Source organism: Peromyscus eremicus, chromosome 5, assembly GCF_949786415.1.
Source record: "Peromyscus eremicus chromosome 5, PerEre_H2_v1, whole genome shotgun sequence".
NCBI lineage: Eukaryota > Metazoa > Chordata > Mammalia > Rodentia > Cricetidae > Peromyscus > Peromyscus eremicus.
The window spans coordinates 20516036-20535307 of NC_081420.1; the positions used below are offsets into that span (position 1 = coordinate 20516036).

Genomic DNA, 19272 nt, shown 5'->3' on the forward strand with positions numbered 1-19272 from the left:
TTTATTTTTCAAGGCTTACCTCAAACAAGAAAGTTAAAAACAATAGATGGATTGTAGTTACTTAGGGCCCCAAATGCTTGTGATCTTTGTGTTTAAAGCTATCAGCCTTCTTGTTTTACTCCTGAATCTGAACAATGCACCTCATAAAGCCCCCCTTACAGTTTCAGTTACAAATTGGAAATTCTTAAGAGAAATAAGTAAACCTGTTCATATTTTTATGCTTAATTTTTAAGCTGTGCTTAATCTTTTGATTAGCTGTAAACTCTATTCTTTTAGAAACCCTCAGGATTGTACACGTGGTCCTTGGAAACACTTCTCTGTCTCTGTCTCTCTGTCTCTCTCTCTCCACAGACAGACAGATAGACACACACACACAGATACATACACACACACTCACAGGAGCATGCACACTTAAATCTAACATGTGCGGTTTCTAATATCTACTTAATAAGCATGCTGACTTTGCTGTACCCTGGCTTATCCTGAAATTCTTTTCTGTATGTTCAGGAACCAGGCTTTATGGAGTGGAGGCCCCTGAGGAGGAACCTCCCTGGCTTTGGACTAAATTACTCCAATACCCCTGACAGATATGGGCCACACACTGGGAAATATGAATAGCGGCAGCATTTTTTTCTTAGGAATTTTCTTTTCTTTTCTTTTCTTTTCTTTGACTCTGCTTCCTGGTTCCTACAACAACACCATCAACCTTGCATGTCTTACTCTTGTCAAGACTGGTTCTCAGAAGTGAGTGCTGTATATATAGCTGTGATGGTTAATATTAACTGTCAGTTTACCAGGATCTAATATCGCATAGGACACAAGCTCCGGGCATGCCTGTTGAAGGGTTATGTAGACCAGATTAGCCTTGGGTTATGTTTGTGAGGGGTTAGCAATAAGGCTGATTGCCATAGAAGATTCACCTTAACTGTGGGTGGTATCACTCCTTGGGCTGGGGTCTTAGACTAAATAAAAAGGAGAAAGTGACCTGAGCAAGCAGTTTCTCTTTACTTCCTGATGCAGATGCAATGTGACCAGCTCCCCCAGACTCCTGCTCCTATGAATTAATTCCCTGCCATGATGGACTGTACCTCAAAGCCAAGGGAAACCTTTTATTCCCTCGAGTGATTTTGTCAGAGCAGTGAGACAAGTTACTAATACAGCCATCCTTCTTATCCACAGGAGGGATATTCCAAGACTTCCAGAGCATAGTAGAAACCAAGATAGGTCTGAACTTGACATACACCACCCTCCTCTGCATATCTATGTATTATATAGCTTAATGCATATATTAGGTACTCTAAGAAATTAACAATAATTGCTAACAGAGCAATTGCAAGAATGTACTACAAAAAATGTTAAGTGAATATGATCTTTCCTTCTCAAAATGCTTCATTTGACTGTACAGGGCTTGAGGCTGATTTTTGGTTAATAGGAAGCATGCAAAGTCAAACTATGTGTATGAAGGAGCAAGAACTCCAAGACTCCTGAATGCACTGTGTTTTCTTTAACTCCACTTTGCTGGTAGATTTAACTAATTGTATCTGATCTAGATTCATATTAAATCAAGAAAAGAAATTTCCTATCTATATCTGGATATTTATATGGTGGGTGGCAAGGGAAATCTTCAGAGCTAGACTCTCACATGAAGTGAATTATCCAAAATTAAACACTTAGTATGCTTTCAAGTGACCTTAAATAGCTCTGCTATTTTCATACATGTGACCCTGGTTTAGAAAATATCTTTGAGTTGCAAAACTGTTTCTACAACTCAGAGGATTTCCTTATGGGCCATGACTAAATGATTCACATTAACTAGGAACTGAAAAACCACTGGGTTCCTGCTTATGTGCCTTTATGACATCAGATGCCAGCAGTGGCCTTCTATGTTCTTTCAAAAACATTTTTTAGTGATTTACTGTCTTTTTTAAAAATTTATTTATTTTTATTTTATGTGCACTGGTGTTTTGTCTGCATGCACATCTGTGTGAGGGTGTCAGATCTTGGAGTTACTGACAGATGTCAGCCATCACGTGGGTGCTGGGAAGTGAACTCCGGTCCTCTGGAAGAGCAGTCAGTGCTCTTAACCGCTGAACCATCCATCTCTCCAGCCCCTTCTTTCAAAATTTAAAAGTGTACCTTGTCTTTCTACGGTCTTCTGAAAGACCGTAAGAAAAACAATTAAATTAATGCATGCTTTGTTGTTGGTGTGGAAAGACTGCAAAAATAAAATAAAACTCAACTTCCTAACCTCCAAAGAAAATCCCAAATGACAGGAAGTTGCTTTAAATATATGCAGAGCAGGGATGCCATCATTTTAGGCCACAGTCTCTCCACAGAGAGGTGACAAAACCCTTGTCAGTTTCACTGGTTTGACTCCAAGATCAGTCCTGCAGCACAGAGCTCCTGACTGTTCCTTGCCAACAGGACATGAGGGTCACAGCTTTCATCAGCTGCTTACAGTTGGGAGAGCCCTGGTCCTCAGGTCTGGATCCAGGAAGCGGTCTGCATCCCACCACCAGAGGACCATCACATATGTTAGACTTTGATTTATTTCTATATTGTTCCTTATGGTGTTTTTCTTTTCTCTAATCATGTCTTCAGCTAAAGGTCAACTTGATTTTTTTTTTTTTGGTTTTCTTTTAACTTGTTCTTCCTCTATAATCTTGTGATCCACACATCATAAATTGTTTTCACTGTTTCATGGTATGTTACAGGAACTGTCTGACCATAAGCCCATAAACTGTCTTACATAAATGTACCTTTCCCATGATCATAAAAATGACTACAAAATCCCACTTTTGTAATCACTTGCTCGCTTGCTATAAAGAGGTTTATTGTACATAGTTTTACTATATTAAGGTTAAAACCTTCCTTTTTAATTAGACAAAAAGGGGGAAATGCTGTGGAACAATCCTTTTCTATACTATGAATATGTATTACTCTCATTGGTTAATAAAAAGCTGACAGGCCAGTAGCTGGGCAGAAGTTAGGCAGAAAAGCCAAACTGAGAATGATGGGGAGAAGGAAGGCAGAGTCAGGGAGATACTAGTTAGCTGCTGAGCAAGCAGGATGTACAGAAAATGAGCTAACAAGCCATGAGCCATGTGGCAAAGCATAAATAGAAATATGGGTTAATTTAAATATAAGAGTTAGGGGCTGGAGAGATGGCTCAGTGGTTAAGAGCACTGGCTGCTCTTCCAGAGGTCCTGAGTTCAATTCCCAGTAACCAAATGGTGGCCACAACCATCTGTAATGAGATCTGGTGCCCTCTTCTGGCCTGCAGGGATACATAATAAATAATAAATAAATCAAAAAAATAATAAAAAGTAAGATTTAGCTAGTAACAAGCTTGAGCTATCAACCGAGCATTTATAATTTATATTTAGCCTCTGACTCAGTTATTTGGGATCAGGCGGTTAGGACAGGAAATGTCTGCTTACAGAGGTTTCCTTGCTTTTAGTCTGGACTGCTTCATTTTCCTACCAAGGTAGACTACAAGTTTGACTGGCCGTAAATAATTTTTTTTTTACCTTGCAACATCTCAGTGTTAGCTACTGGCTTTTGATACAATATTTTCAGTCAAGAGGCAAGAAGAAATGCAAAGGAAGCCAAGGAAGACTGCAGAGGCAAGGTCCTCCCTCTTAAGATAGAAGTAACAGCAATTTCTAATGCTGCTACTATAATAAAATACCAGAGACTGGGTATTTTATTAATGAAAAGAAGTTTACTTAGCTCACAGTTTTGGAGGCTGAAAGCACAGGTCACATGACTCCATAGGAAGGGTGGACAATGCATATGGACAAGACCACATGCAGAATCAGGAAGCTAGAGAAATTTAAAGACCAGAAGTGCTCTTTTTGAAAGAACTCAATCCTTTGGGACTGATTAAGGTCCCAGGAGAACTTAAGTCCCTAAGCCTGGGTCCTAATGACCTAATCATCTTTCACTAAGCTTCAGCTCTTGAAAATTCTGTGGTGGTATTGTGTTCCCCCAAATATTGTGCACTTTAATAAACTTATCTGGGGTCACAGAACAGAACAGCCACTAGATACAAAGGCTAGAAAATGGTGGCACTCACACCTTTAATCCTAGCATTCCAGAGGTAGAAATCCCTCTGGATCTTTGTGAGTTCAAGGCCACATTGGAAACAGCCAGGTGTGGTGACTTACACCTTTAATCCCAGAAAGTGAGCCTTTAATCCCAGGGAGTGATGGCAGAAAGCAGAAAGATATATAAGGCGTGAGGACCAGAAACTAGAAGCATTTGGCTGGTTAAGCTTTCAGGCTTCTAGCAGCAGTTCAGCTGAGATTCATTCTGGATGAGGACTCAGAGGCTTCCAGTCTGAGGAAACAGGAGCAGCTGAGGAATTGGCAAAGTGAGGTAGCTGTGGCTTGTTCTGCTTCTCTGATCTTCCAGCATTCACCCCAATGACTGGCCTCAGGTTTGATTTTATTAATAAGAGTTTTGAAGATTCCTGCTACAAAATCCCACTACCACCCAACATGGCCACATTGAGCTTCTAGTACACGGACCAACCTTTTGGGGACAGAGTTGAGTCATATCTAACTCACAGCAATGGGAGCCTGAGCAAATGGAGATGCACAGTGGGGTCAGGGAGAAGTGCTAAATCCCCTCCCTTTCCTTCATGGGGGCTGAAGCATTTCTACCAGGGCTTGGTCAACACTAACTCCCTAGACCCTAAGAGAGTATGACAAACATAATTTACTCACTTAATAACTATTTAACACAGATCTGTCCATCCTGATATTGCCACACAACCCTTGATTTCATGCAACATGTCTGACTTCAACTTCTGTCAATACGCTGAGGACTCCTCCTGTCACACTTCTGAGTTCCTCACCTCTTCCAATTGTCTTCTTGTACTCAACAGCTCACCCAGGGAATAATTCACCTCCACCCTCTCTGGATAAACTGCTCTCCAAATAGCCTTATATCCTATCCCCAGGGAGCTACCCACACAGGACTCAGAAACACTTCCCTGAGCTTCATCTGCAATGGCCACTTTGTTTACTGTTGTTCTGACTTGGATCTCAGGCTGGGTAAATTATACAGATGTGTATTTAGCTCACAGTTCTGTGGTATCATATCAGCAGGATCTGTTCAGCCTATGGTTAGGGCCTTCCTGCTGGATCCTGGCATATGTGCAGGGCATCACGTTGCCACACAGAGCAATCTGCTAACTTTAGTCTTTCTCTTCCTATGAGGCCACTTATACCCTCACGGGAACCCCACTCTCACGGTCTCATCTAATCTTAATTACTGCCAAAGGCACCATCTCCAAATGCCCCTAACATATTGAGTTTTGGAGGGGATGAACACCCGAAAAGAAACGATCAAACGGTCAAACACCTTCCATCTCTCTTTTGATCTTACCACTGTGGGAAAGCAGCCCACCAGCATTTCTCCTGGTTGAGCTAGTGGCTTCACTCTTCCTCAGCCCAGATCTAATGGTTTCCTAAGGAAGGAGATCTGATCACTCCATTCCCTGATTGAAGGCTATGCCCAGTGTCCACAGGACAGTGTCAGAATGAGGTTCTCTAAGATCTTCATGATCTGGCCACTGGCCAAAAATCCCTCCTTCCCATCCTCATGTATAACTACCCTCTCGGCTCTTTTCAGAACTCCCTTTCTTATAGCAACAACCTTCTTTCCTTTTCTCCTTGCCTGTGTAATTAACAGTGATTCCTGAAGTAAACCTTAAGCGGTACCATGTGCTCACTCTGCTTCTGGCTAAGATGTCTCTATCATGTCCTGCACTTGCTACTTGCTATTACTTCCCATTATTGCCTGTCTTGTCCTCTGGTCCCCAGAGTCTAATCTCTATGTGTGATGGGCTGTATGTGTGTTATTCACCTCCGTGGCTGGCTTCCTAGGCACAGGAGATGAGCTGCTCCACATAGACTCACATAGGCTCTTGCCTAGCAGAGCCCTGTGCTTACATTTTGATGCTTTGTGGCCACTTGGAACTTAAGATACACATGTACACACACATGTGTACATACACACTCTTACATTTGGTGCAATGGGTCAAATCCAGGGCCTTGTAGATGTTAATCACATGCTATAACACTGAGCTACCCTTCTAGTTCCTAATCATTTTATTTATATATTTTTATTTATTTTTTTTTAAGAGTATGAGTGTTTTGTCTGGAAGTGTGTGATTCATGTGCATACAGTGTCCAGAGAGGCCAGAAGAGGGCATCAGAACCTCTATATTGGAGTTAATAGGCCAATGAGCCATCATGGGGGTGCTGGGAACCAAACCAAGTTCTTCTTGCAAGAGCATCCAGTGCTCTTAACTGCTGAGCCAGCCCTTTAGCCCTCCAGCCCCTCGTTTTAAAATAAGGAACTTCTCATTTATTCAGGCATCTGTGAAGCCTCAAGTCTACAACTAGAGACACTTAGGAGTTACCTGAAGGGATGCTGTTCCATGACCATCCCACATCTTAACTTTCTCTATTTTCTAGTTCTTTCCATAGGATGAACGGATGTGTTCTTCTTTAGAAGGGAGACAAAACAAAACCACCACCACCACGGAAGCTGTCCTAGGCCCCTCCTCTGGTTCCCACTACCTGCCCGCTCTTGGCTGCCAGAGGCCTCCTGAAAAGGTGGTCCAGGTTGATACTGCCATGACTCAGCTGTGGTCGAACTGTCCACGGCTCAGCTCCAGTCCAAACCCCCTCTACCATGCTGGTTCTCAGTTGGAGTGATTTTATCTCCTAGGGCACATTTTTGAAGTTATTTCTGGTTGTCATGATTGGCAGCTGCTCTTGGTATCTAGTAGGAGCACAGGTAAGCCCACCCACAAAGTATCCAGTCCAAAGCATGGCAGTACCAGGGCTGAGAAACCCTGTTCTGCTGCAGATCTTCTAAACTGAATGCATGAGTCTTGAAAATGTGGCAACAGCAAAGGTTTCTGAACATGTGATGATCAGAAATAGACTGAAAATCAGATATGTAGCTGTGTGGTGGTGGCACACACCTTTAATCCCAGTACTCAGGAAGCAAAGGCAAGTGGACCTCTGAGTTTGAGGTCAGCCTGGTTCAGGATGACCAGGGCTACACAGAGAAAACTTGTCTTGAAAGAGGAAAAAAAGAAAAGGAAAGGAAAGGAAAGGAAAATCAAACGTGTAATGATCATGAGGTATCTCTGGCAGTGTTCACACCTGTTGATCCTATATCATCACTGCAGCCTTGCCTCTGAACACACCATGCACACACATTACACTGTGCACCTTGCCGCACCTCTCAATATCAACAAACACTTCCCGAAACACTTTAGCTTAAAATCAGGCCTATAGCATGTAGTGAGTTGCAGTGTCGTTTTGTAATACTTATGAAGTTTTCTGCTCTTCCAGAAACATAGTGTTTCCTTGCAGACAATAAAACTTTCAATATTTCCCATCATCATTCTTTAGCATGTAAATATCGAATCATTGGATCTCTGGATTCTATTGTGTCAGGTAGACAAGCACATCCATCTCATTAGCATGCAAGTTTGCTTCTTTTTAAATAAATGGTAAATTATATGCCCACTGAAGGATTGTTTTGAAATACAGTTCCTTATGATTATCAATAAATGATTTATATACTAATTTCATATACCAATATACCCGGGGTTGCATACAAATTTCTTGGGTAGAAAGGAGTCAGGAGGGAAAGTCCTTGAGGGGCGCTACTCAGTTGAATCAGCTCTTAGTAAGGTCATTGATGACTTCATTGCTTCATCCTGTGGACTCACGCTACCTTTCTCTGTCACACCTCTGACCAGAGGTTCCTGTGAAGCTACTTTCTTCTCCCAGCTTCCAGAAGACTCCTGCCTTCCTCTTCCAACTCCTAAGTCCTGCTCTTCCCCAGGTCGCAGGCATGACGGCACCTTCTTCTTCAGGGGCAGAACTGTGCATACCTGTGAGCTGCTTGGGTTTCCTACTCATCAGGGGCAGAGCCCGGGTAAGCAGCTGTTCCTCCCTAAGCCTCAATCTACCCATCTCTGTGTGATGCAGCACGGCATTCCCTCCGTGCCAATCTTGCTCAGACTTCTGCAAATTTGGTGCTGAGAATGGGCAGGGGAGGAGAGAGGGAGGGCGAGAGCTAGAGTGTGGCCTTCCTCTGCTAACAGCTTTCCATGGGCTGATATTGCACTAAAGACAGAAGCAAACTCATTCCAACTATGCTCGGCAACCCCAGGGTACCATGGCCCTATTGCCCCATCTGTCTTTCCTTCCAGGTCCACTGTGAGATAACCTGGTCACACATCCAAGGATTTGGAAACCTGAAATGTCTCTGACCCACCAAACATGACAAAAAGTTCCTCTGTTGTGCCACTGGTTTTAAAGATGACCTTACCCTTTATGCCAAGGGTTTATGGGAGGGCCTTGCACAGTGAACTCCTCAAGGATGCAGACGACATCTTCTTTATATGCTCACAGCACAGGTCCGTGGCATACATAGGGGCTCAGCAGAATTTTGAAGATGATAGAAATCATTACTATCTAAGCTCTGGGGTCGTGCTTACAGGGATGAACATGAACTCTGGGTGTGTATGGGAGCTCTTCTTGGTGCAAAAGGGTTATTCTGAAAAGGCCCATTCCCCTTTGCCTTTTCTCTCAGTGAACGAGGCGAACATCTAACTTTATTTAACATCATCACTATTACTAGTGTATGTGTGATATATGCATATGAGTGCACCGGCATGCCATGGCACATGAGGCAGGTTAGAGGACAGCTATGAGGACTTGGCTCTCTCCTTGTGTCTGGGCTCCAGGGATTGGAGTCAGCTTGCCCGGCTTGCACAGCAGGTGCTTTTCACACTGGACCACCTCCCCGGCTTAGCGCAGTAACTCTTCCTACCATGGCTCCACACAACCAATTCTATCATTTTCAGTTTACTCTCGCAAGTCATTCTCTCAAGCTATGAACAACTAGCCTGGCTACCAGTGAGAGGGAGGGCAGATGTGGAGATGGACAGGTACCATGCTTCCTCACCTGCTCCCATTACTCACCACCATCAGCTGGGACACAAGCCAGTCAGTTACGCCCTTGACTATATCTTTCACATCCAGGGGTCTACCTGAGGCAGGGGGCATAGCGACATGGAGGCTACCTGCTGTGTAGGATGTTGGGAGGACCAAAAGAGAATGGCATATGAAAGATTCTTTTAACAAACAAGAATAAAGCACCAAGTATTTTTGGTAACTAGGAAAAGGCCCCTTGCTTGAAGAGACTAAATAGGTTACAGTTTGGAGAGTATTTTGGGCTTTCTGATCTGGGAGCCATGACCCCAGAGTGAGGCCCTATATTGTACTCCAAGATAATAACCAGGAGAAACACTGTAGCAATGCCAATAGTGTTGAGTGGAAATTTGTTCTGGAATAACGATAGAGCTGTGTATGCTACTAGGCATTAAACCCATGAAAAATAAAACAGAACAGCAAGGAAGCTTGACAGCCTGCACAGTGGATGCTTCCAGTGTTATTAGGGCCACTAGACACAGTCTCATACCAACAGGTAGGCAGGTGTTAGAACAGAAATTAAGATAGCTAATGCAGGCACATATAGAACACGTTCATTTAAGCAAGGCTGTTCTTTGGTTTTGTTTTGTTTTTGACACAGGGTCTCTCTATGTAGCCCTGGCTGTCCTGGAACTTGCTGTGTAAACCAGAGTAGGCTTGGACTTGTAGAGATTCACCTACCTCTGCCTCCTGAATGCTGGGATTAGATACATGCACTACCATACCTGGGGTAACAAAGCTGTTGTTAACACAGTCAGTCAAGATGAAGGCCAAGGGTAGAAGGCAGGCACAAATGTTTATCTTTCTCTCTGTGTGTGGTGTTAGGGAAGCAGCCCATGGCCTGTGCATGCTGAGCACACATGCTCCCACTGAGCTGCATTGCAGTCCATCAGATACACAATGTGCTGGTTAGGGCTTTATTTATTTACTTTTTTGTCAACTTGACATTTGTAAGAGGGACTCTTAGCTGAGAGACTGCCTCCATCTGATTGCCTGCAGGCAAGTCTGTGAGGTATTCCTTTTGTTTTTTTCTTGATTAATGATTGATGTAGAAGGGTCCATCCCCCTGTGGGTGGTATCATCCCTGGACAAGTGGTCCTGGGTAGTATAAGAAAGCTGAGCAAACCATGATGAGCAAGTCAGTAAGCAACAATCCTCCATGGTCTCTGCATGAGTTCTTGCCTCCAGGTTCTTGCCTCAATTCCTGCCTTGACTTCCCTGCCTGGACTGTAAGCTGTAAGATGAAATGAACCCTTTCTTCTCCAAGTTGCTTTTGGTCATGGTGTTTATCACAGGAATGGAAAGCAGGCTAGGGCAGACAGTCTTTAAAAAGCTTCCCAGGTAATTCAGACATGTGCTGCTCAAAGTGTGGACCTGGGGCCGGCAGCATCAGCCCCACCTTGGGAATTCTTAGTCTCAGATATATTACGTTACCCCTGGTTTCAACAAGTCTTCCAGAGGATCCACACACACTACGGTTAGAGAACATTGGCCCTCTTTGTATAAAGCCATGGGAGGCTCCATTGGTAGGTAAGGGCAGAAGAGGCCAGCAGTTTAGAGAGCACCTGGGGATTTGGAGCTGGCTTGTGTCTCCTGATGGAGGCTGAGCCATCAGTTCTAACATAATGAGTCAGGTCCTGAGCAATTAGCAATGGAAGGGACGGGGCAAAGTGGCAGCCAATAAGTGGAAAACGGAGATGTCACACAAATATACTACCTCTGATCTTTTCAAATTGTCCCAGTTGTCTCCAGGAGTTCCTGGCTGGGTTCTAACATGTCTCAAAGCAAGTCCTGCCTCTATCAGATGGCACTGGCCATTTCCCTCCTTTTCTGTCTTCAGGAAAGTCTCCCTAGTTATTGCTAATATCCAAAGAAAGGAAATAGATGCCCATGGTCAGGGGACCAACCTCCCTGAGGAAAGACCTCTTATGGACTCAGGATATGGTCTGCAGACCTGCCCACAACTGTCTCCATTGAGCCAAAGACCTGACTTCAGCAGGAATGTTTGCTATGAATGCGTATGCAGGTGTCCCTCTCTTAACTGGAGGCTTACGTAGGTGTCCTGGATGCTGTTATTCTTACTCCCCCCCCCCCCCCCCCCCCCCCCCGAATCAGGGTTTCTCTGTGCAGCTTTGCACCTTTCCTGGAACTCACTCTGTAGCCCTGGCTGGCCTCGAACTCACAGAGATCCGCCTGCCTTTGCCTCCTGAGTGCTGGGATTAAAGGCGTGCGCCACCACTGCCAGGCTTATTCTTACTTCTTATGGTGCTTTTGGCAGAGCAACAGGACAAGAGCAAAGCGATCAGACAAGACAAAGCTCGGAGGTTCACACTGAGAGTGGCTGTGACAGGTGATGTCATGATTAGGTTGGTATGTATGGCTCAGATGATTAAAAAATCCTAATCATGACAGTGCTTTGGAAGCTGAAGCAGGAGAGCTGTGACTCCGAGGCCAGCCTGGGCTATGTAGTAAGGCCTTGTCTCCCCAAACAGAAAGCAATGAAACAAAAGTCCACCAACATCTCTCTCCCAATTAATTAGCTTATTCATAAAAGGCAATGGTCTACACCTCCCAGCGGCCCTGCCTTCTTAGGCCTCCGCAAATGGCATAAACATCTGTGATCATTCTCCAAAGGCCAAGAAAGGAAAAGAGTTAGAAACAGGCCCCAAGTTGTCTCAGGTTCCTTCTGGGAGCTGCAGAATACAAAGGCAGCTCATGTTCACTAATGGTACCCATCCCAAAAGACAAACATTCCTCTCAGGGCTGTCAGCACTTCCCAAGAAGTCACAGAGAGGAGGGTAAGGCAGAGCCGGAAGGTGGGAAGCCAAGGTCTCTGCCCCTTCCCTACTCGTTCAATGAGACGGTTAATACTTTCCTGTGGCTGCCTTCAGGGATTCTCCTGAGTTCACATTTCTAGAGAAAGCAACAACTCAAGTTCAGATGGTCTCGTGCTGTTCAGAAACCTGGAACCCAAACCACATAAACACCAAAGGGTCTCAGGTGCTCAAGTGGCAGGGTTTTGAGGCAAGCAATCCAAGACACAGTTTAGTAACCTGGGACTCTATTTGGTTTTGGTTGTATACACTACCCCTCTTGTACTAATGCACTCAGCAGCCCAGCTCCTTTACCTGTATATACCATGCACATGTGCTCTCTTTAAACAGTGCAGCAAGCTACGTGCACGCCCCTCTCTGTACAATAGTGTAAGTTGCCTTCTCCCAATCAAGTCAAATTTAGACAGTTTCTATTTAAGTGTATTCCGAATGTATCTGGTAGGAAGACTAGAAGGACCCATCCATTCAGAACCAGTTTTGGGTATATGTTCAGTAAGTCATATTGTGTCCTTCAAATGATTTTTATTGGAGAATCATCTATTTACTATTTTATGCTTATGTATAATTGAACATGTGGATGATTAAAATCAGATGCATTATGGGAAGACTATGTGCAGTAGGAAAATGAATATATGACCTAATCTATCAATCAAAATGGAGATCCACTCAAACTATACCCCTTAGTAACAAGCCCCTCTTTAGACCCCTAAGAAGAGAACCCAGGCTGTGACCTGGGGCCCTTGAGTGCCCTCACTCATGTGGCTGCTGTCAATCTTGACAGGGCATCTTTTCTACTCTGTAAAACTGCTTTGCTTCCACAGAGACCACCTTGCCACATTTGCACATCTGTGTGACCCCCTTGTCTTCATTCTTTGGATAAGGGGCCCAGAACTGGAAACACCCAGTCCAGCCCCTGGCCATTGTAACAGTGGGTTTCATGATTTTACTGTTTCCCAGAATGCAGCATGACAACCCCATTACTCTCCTCTCTCCTGATTCTTGAATCCACAATTTTAAACTTTCATTTTCAATGAAACAATAACCTCACTGCCCCAAAGGCCAAAACAAACACAGTTATTAACCTCTAACTGCTATTCTGTGACCTGATGCTCTTTCAGAAAACACATTACATATATATGTTATTTGACAAAAAGACTCCCTTTTCCAATTTTTTTTTTTGCGGGGGGCATGGAATCATTCAGGAATGTCTAGCCAATCTGAATCTGCATTCTGCATCCTTTGAAAGTGTATCTCTTAGCCAAGCATGGTGGTACATGCTTATGATCTAGCACTTGGGAGCCTGAGGTAAAGGAATTAAGAGCTTAAGGCCTGACTGGGCTACATGGTGAGACCTTGTTTCAAAACCAAACCAAACCAAACCAAACCAAACCAAACCAAACCAAACCAAACCAAACCAAACCAAACCAGCTTTCTTAATTCGAGGAAGCTCAGGGTAGATAGAGTGTTGATGATGGAACTGGCCTATTTACTCACAACTGGAAAGGAACTGATCACATGGGAAAAGGAAAGAGGGAAACAGAAAAAGGAAGCTGGATGTGGTGGTACATGCCTGTAATCCTAACACTCTGGAGGTGGAGGCAGGAGGATCAGGACTTCAAGGTCATCCTTGACTACATAGGGAATTTGAGGCTAACCTGGCCTACAAGGGATCCTGTCCTTAAACCAAACCAAAACAAAAAGGAAACATGAAGAGTGTTTTGGAAGCTTCCAGATAGACTTCATTCATAAAGAAATTGTCAGTGACATGCCCGAAGATACTTTTACAAACTCATTACTGTGTCAGCTAACTTTAAAATGAATGAGAATAAGAACAGGACATGTAAATAATTTCTCTCGGTTTATCTAATGGACGGAGAGATTCCTTGAGAGGGGAGGTGACTGACTGCTCTTCATGTTCTGCCACAGGACTGTCAGCCTGGTAGACTCCTGTCCTTTTCATTCCCTCATGCTGTGGTCACATTAAATATAACACATATGTCACATGTACCCTTACTCTCCCCCATGTGTACTTTAGCCCTTGAGGCCAGATGGAATGGCAGCCTGTAGGGAAAACTTGGGCAGATTCCATTAACAGCCCTGTGCCTGCGACTGTCACATCCCTCACAGGAAGCGCCTGCAATGCCAACTCCTGAGGTGTGACAAATACACACCACCTTCCCAGTGATGGTGTCAAACTCCCCTCAACCAAGGCAGCCATCTCCTCTTCTCAGGAGAACAATGACTGGGGACCCTGTGCTGACCCGATATGTCCTTAACAGAGGTCACTGAGAGGCCAAGGCAAGGTGGCAATCCGAATCCTACGCAGAGCAGACAGGAATGTATGACCGCTCCACCCTGAAGGCACCCTCCCCAGGTGGCCATCATCCACAGGAGAGACTTGTGTGCTGAGTCAGAGCTTGTGAGATCCAGAGCCAAAGGAGACTATCCTCAGGGTCTAATTTACCTGGCTCAGACAGGTGTGTGCGTGTGTGCATGCATGCGTGCGTGCGTGCGTGCGTGCGTGCGTGCGTGCGTTTGTGTGTGCGCGTGCATGCATGCGTGCGTGCGTGCTCTGGCACAACCTGCACGGTTAAAACAATCATTTTCCGTCATGCAGGAAACGCAGAAAGTGTCTCTCTCTCGTCAGTCTTATGTGCATCCTCATTACTGTGTATACTTGGAAACTGGCTTTGGCTGTCGCTCTCATCTCCGGATCTGTGTGGCACCCAGTTTCTGTATCACTGGTCCAGAGGTTAGAGCTTGGAGGCCAGCTCCATCTCACTCAGGGAGTCATGATTTAGTACTGGAGTTTTATTCATTAGCCAGGTCGCCTCACTCTCTGTTTGTTCCTGTAGGATTTAGGATCTACACTTAGCTAGAAATACCAGATGATGATCATCTACTGAGGACATCAGTTTTCAAACTCAGTCTGCATGGCAAGGCTGGTCCCTATTCTTATAAGGACCACATGTCTCTGCTAAACCAGACACATCTTCTCCATCTATCTTCATGCTTGTACTTCTAAGCTGGCTGGTACCTTGCACTTCTAAGCTGGCTGGTACCTGGTTGTCCTTGAAGTAGCTTTTCTAATTACTCAGGCAATAAATTAAAAAAAAAAACTGGACTTAATTCTTCCCATAATTTCTGTGCTACATGGTGTTTCATAGATAGATTTGAACTGGTAAGTTAAGATGAAAGGGGTAATTTTAATGATTAGAGAAAGGAACACAAAGAAAATCCACATGCATGTGGAGATAAATAGACTTTTCTCCTTTACTGTAGGTCTTTTAAGTGGATTCATTTCTTAAATGGATCCAGTATGAACACTGTGAGATCAAGGCGAGCTTCTCTCAATGTCTTCAGTCTATATCCCTAATGGTGTCATCTCTTTCTTCCGCAAAGGATGCTTCAGGCTTTGTAGATCACACGGTCTCCAGTGCACCCATTCATTTGCCACTGTAGTGTAAAAACCAACACAGACAAAATAAAGATGGAATGTGTGATTGTGTTCCAGTAAAGATTTGTTGACAAAGGCAGTGTGGAGGAATGGATTTGGCACCCAGGCTGTAATTCATGAGCTCCTGCGTCAAAGGCCTAGAACTATCTCCTTGAAGTCAGCTATGGAGAGCAACTGCAAAAACCATGGCAGCCTACTTGATGCCAATCATTTTGGTTTCCCAATGCAAAGTGAGGTGGATGGTTGCTTAGTAATTATGGTGATAGTTTCTAAGCCTCATCAAAAAGGTGCCCCCTGCTGGGTCCTTCATATTGGACTGGGAAGGCTGAGCATGGCCAGTGGGTGACAAGGACCAACAGTGGTTATGTGAGCCTTTCCCAATCCTACAGCCATAGGTGACAACACAGGATGGAAAGCTTGGTTTGCATCCTTCTCCTTCATCCCCCACAAAGAGAGCATCTGGAAGATACGATGCCTCTCACGTCCTGACTCTTCTTGTTCTGCACACTGTTTCGATCAGAGTACTTTTACACTCACACTCTGTGCTGCATCGTCTCCCAGTGTGATGAACAGTCTTTGGTTCCTTGCTTGTCCATTGGCTCACAGGAAGATGAGCTACCTGGTGATTCCGCAGTCAGACGAGAGCTGTAGGGGTCTGGCTGCAGCTGCAAGCCCCTCCACTTGGGGCAGCTAAAGGATTGGCTTATGATTGGTTGACTGGTCTACTAACTGGCCTTCTAACGATGACGTAGCTCCTCTAGCTGTGTCCTTTGCCTTCGAAGTTTGCTACTGACAGAATGAAGGTGATGATGAAACACACAGAAGTCGTCAGGTTTCCTTCTTACGTCAAGCTGGCTTCTCTAACAGTGCATTAGAAAACTGTATATAAATGAAAAACTTACTGTCCAGAAGTGTTTCACAGAGTCTTTCCAATAGCTTAGTCCTGGATAATTCACAAATCCAGTAACTACTCATGAAATGCATGATGCAAATTTACACTTTAGCTAATGTCTGAGGAAATCTGAAGCTTTACAAAAAGATTTATTTTTTGTTTATATGCATGAGTGTGTGTGTGTGTGTGTGTGTGTGTGTGTGTGTGTGTGTGTGAATGTATACAAGAATGCCAATGCCCAAGGAGACCAGAAGAGAATGTCATTCCCAGGAGCTGGAGTTCCAGGTATGTGTGAGCTACCTGATGTGGGTGTGGAGACTGAACTCAGGTCCTCCGGAAATGCCCTAACCACTAAGCTGTCTCTCCGGCTCAGCATTTTTATTATATAGTGTTTTGGTTTGTTTTGACTTCAGCAAGCAGGCTTATTGTATTTTGGCTCAGATGAAGTTATTATCCACATTTGCAGTTCCCTTCTGGGGACTATCTGAGCACAGCCTAGCACACTGCTCCTGAACCATGTACTGTATGATGAGAATCAGATCTCACAGGCAATGGCCCCTGACGGGGCTGTTGATTAAAGACTGTGAACTGAGAAAGCAAGCAGAGGCCGGGGGTGGGGAGGAGGGCAGGAACAGGTGCACCTGGGGAGCCGCTGCCAGGTCGGGTTGCTGCGACGGGGTGGGCTTTAGAACCAACCTGCCATTAAGCAATGGCAGCGCTAACTAACCTAAGCAACATCACACTGACCACGCTTCCCAGGGAAGAGTGTGCCGGTGGCAGGCTCGCGCATTCAGTCAAATCGGGGGAGGACGGTGCCTCATGATGTCCCAGTGACATGTTTGAAGATGCAGTGGACTGTCTCAGCATCTTCTAAGAGGGAACTTGGTGACTTACAATATGAAGACAGGCAAAACAAGGAAGATTATAATAGACAAAAGAAGGGTAGAATTTGTGAGAGGCAAACCTCTTTTCACTACACTGATTGCCTGTCAATGCCCACAATGTATCTGCTGGCCCAATTCCTTCCAAAGGAGCTAAAGAGCCTTTGCATTTTGAAAAAAAAAAACAAACAAAAAAAACCAAAAAAAACTATTGTTTTAATGATTCAATGGGCACAGATCATCAAATTTTCATGATCACATTTCCTAAAATAGAAGTGTGCTTACTTAGACTTCAAAGAATTTGCTTTGTAGATCCATGGGGAAAGCAATTTCCAATCATTTTTATCTTTGGGTGGCTTTCTATTTCTCTTGTTTATAAATATATATATATATATATATATATATATACACACACACACATTGCTATTTAGTTTGGCGTACATACTTTCAAGGCTATTATGAAAATTCTGGCATTCTAAGAGAAATAAAACGAACATAATGAAGACAGATAAAATGAATCGCTCCCATTAGCATTTTGTGCGAGATTTAGGTCTTTTGCCAGGGAACAAAAATGTACAGGGATACATGAGAAACAAGAGAGGTGCCAAACTTCAGTTGTATCCAGTTCTGCCATTTAAACATTCAGGGCTATGCGCAAGCTCTGTGGTCGGAACTGGGGAAAATCACTTCCCATTAAACTCAAAGCCAGATTTGGTGAGTGACAGATAAATGGCTCTGCACACCCTTCTGTGGAGACAGGAAACGCCCTCCCTCCCCTAAACCTCTAGCAAAGAATTCTGTTTACTTGTTTTGGGTTTTTTGATACGAAGTCTCACTATGTAGCCCTGGCTGTCCTGGAATTTTGTATGTAGACCAGGCTGGCCTCAAACTCACAGAAGTAGGCTTAAAGACATGCACCACCCAGTCTGGCCAACAAACAATTCTTTTTTTTTCTGAGACAGGGTTTCTCTGTGTGTCCCTGGCTGTCCTGGAATTCACTCTGTAGACCAGGCTGGCCTCTAACTCACAGAGATCTTCCTGCCTCTGCCTCCCGAGTGCTGGGATTAAGAGCGTGCACCGCCACCAGCAGCTAAAGAATTCTTAATACATACAAATGACTAGGTATTACTTATCCTTTTGGAGACAGAATCGCCAGAACAGGCCAAGTCAAATGAAGAATCCTTTATTGACCTTCTTGGTCTTTAAATATATTATCATGCCCTTTTTCCCTCTGTAGTGTTGGGGATTGAACCCAAGGCTTTGGGCATTTGAGGCAACCACTTTATTAATAAGCTGAACACTTGGCTCTGGCCTTCACAAGTACTTTTAAAATTTATTTATTTTATTTTTTATTTTTTTTTTGGTTTTTCGAGACAGGGTTTCTCTGTGTAGCTTTGCGCCTCTCCTGGAACTCACTTGGTAGCCCAGGCTGGCCTCGAACTCACAGAGATCCGCCTGGCTCTGCCTCCCAAGTGCTGGGATTAAAGGCGTGCGCCACCACCGCCCGGCAAAATTTATTTTTAATTATACATCTCTGTGAGGGTATGTACACATGGCTGCAGGTGTCTGTAGAGGCCAGAGGCACCGACAGGTGGTTGTGAGCTGCTTAACACAGGTGCCAGGAATTGAACTCGGTCCTCTGCAAGAGCATCAAGTTCTCTGAATCCCTGAGTGATCTATCTGGCTCATCCTTCATAACTATTAATGCCATACTCAGCTGGGATGACCCTCTAGCAATCTACTTGATGTGATGTTGTTCACTTACACATTTAATTTACATGTTTCAGCTAAGTGGGATCAGAGAGGGTAAATGTGCCCTGAAAAATTACACCATGAAGAGTTTATGGAATTCTTTTTTAACAGGCCTTTTGATTACAAGAAATATTTTTTTTTTCCTTCCTTTATTCCTTTATTACTTCCTTTCCTTTTGAGACTGGGTCTCATGTAGCCCAGGATGCCCTCACACTTACTATGTAGCTGAGGCTGGCCTTAAACTTCTGATCTTCTTGCTTCTACCTCTCAAGTTCAGGGATTATAGGTATATGCCACTACACTTGACTTGGACATATTTCTTAAAGATTTAATCTATAACTTCTATTTTAAGACATTCATTTTGTTTCCTGAAATCAACTTTCTTGGTTCTTTTTACATTGAAAAAAGCAACTAAGAAATGTGA

General features: G+C 44.1%; 1 protein-coding gene across 2 annotated transcripts in view; it reads right to left on the minus strand.

The window, feature by feature from the left end:
• Phactr1 (phosphatase and actin regulator 1) overlaps positions 1-19272 on the minus strand; it is a 285223-nt gene that overhangs the window by 15219 nt on the left and 250732 nt on the right. The window lies entirely within an intron of this gene.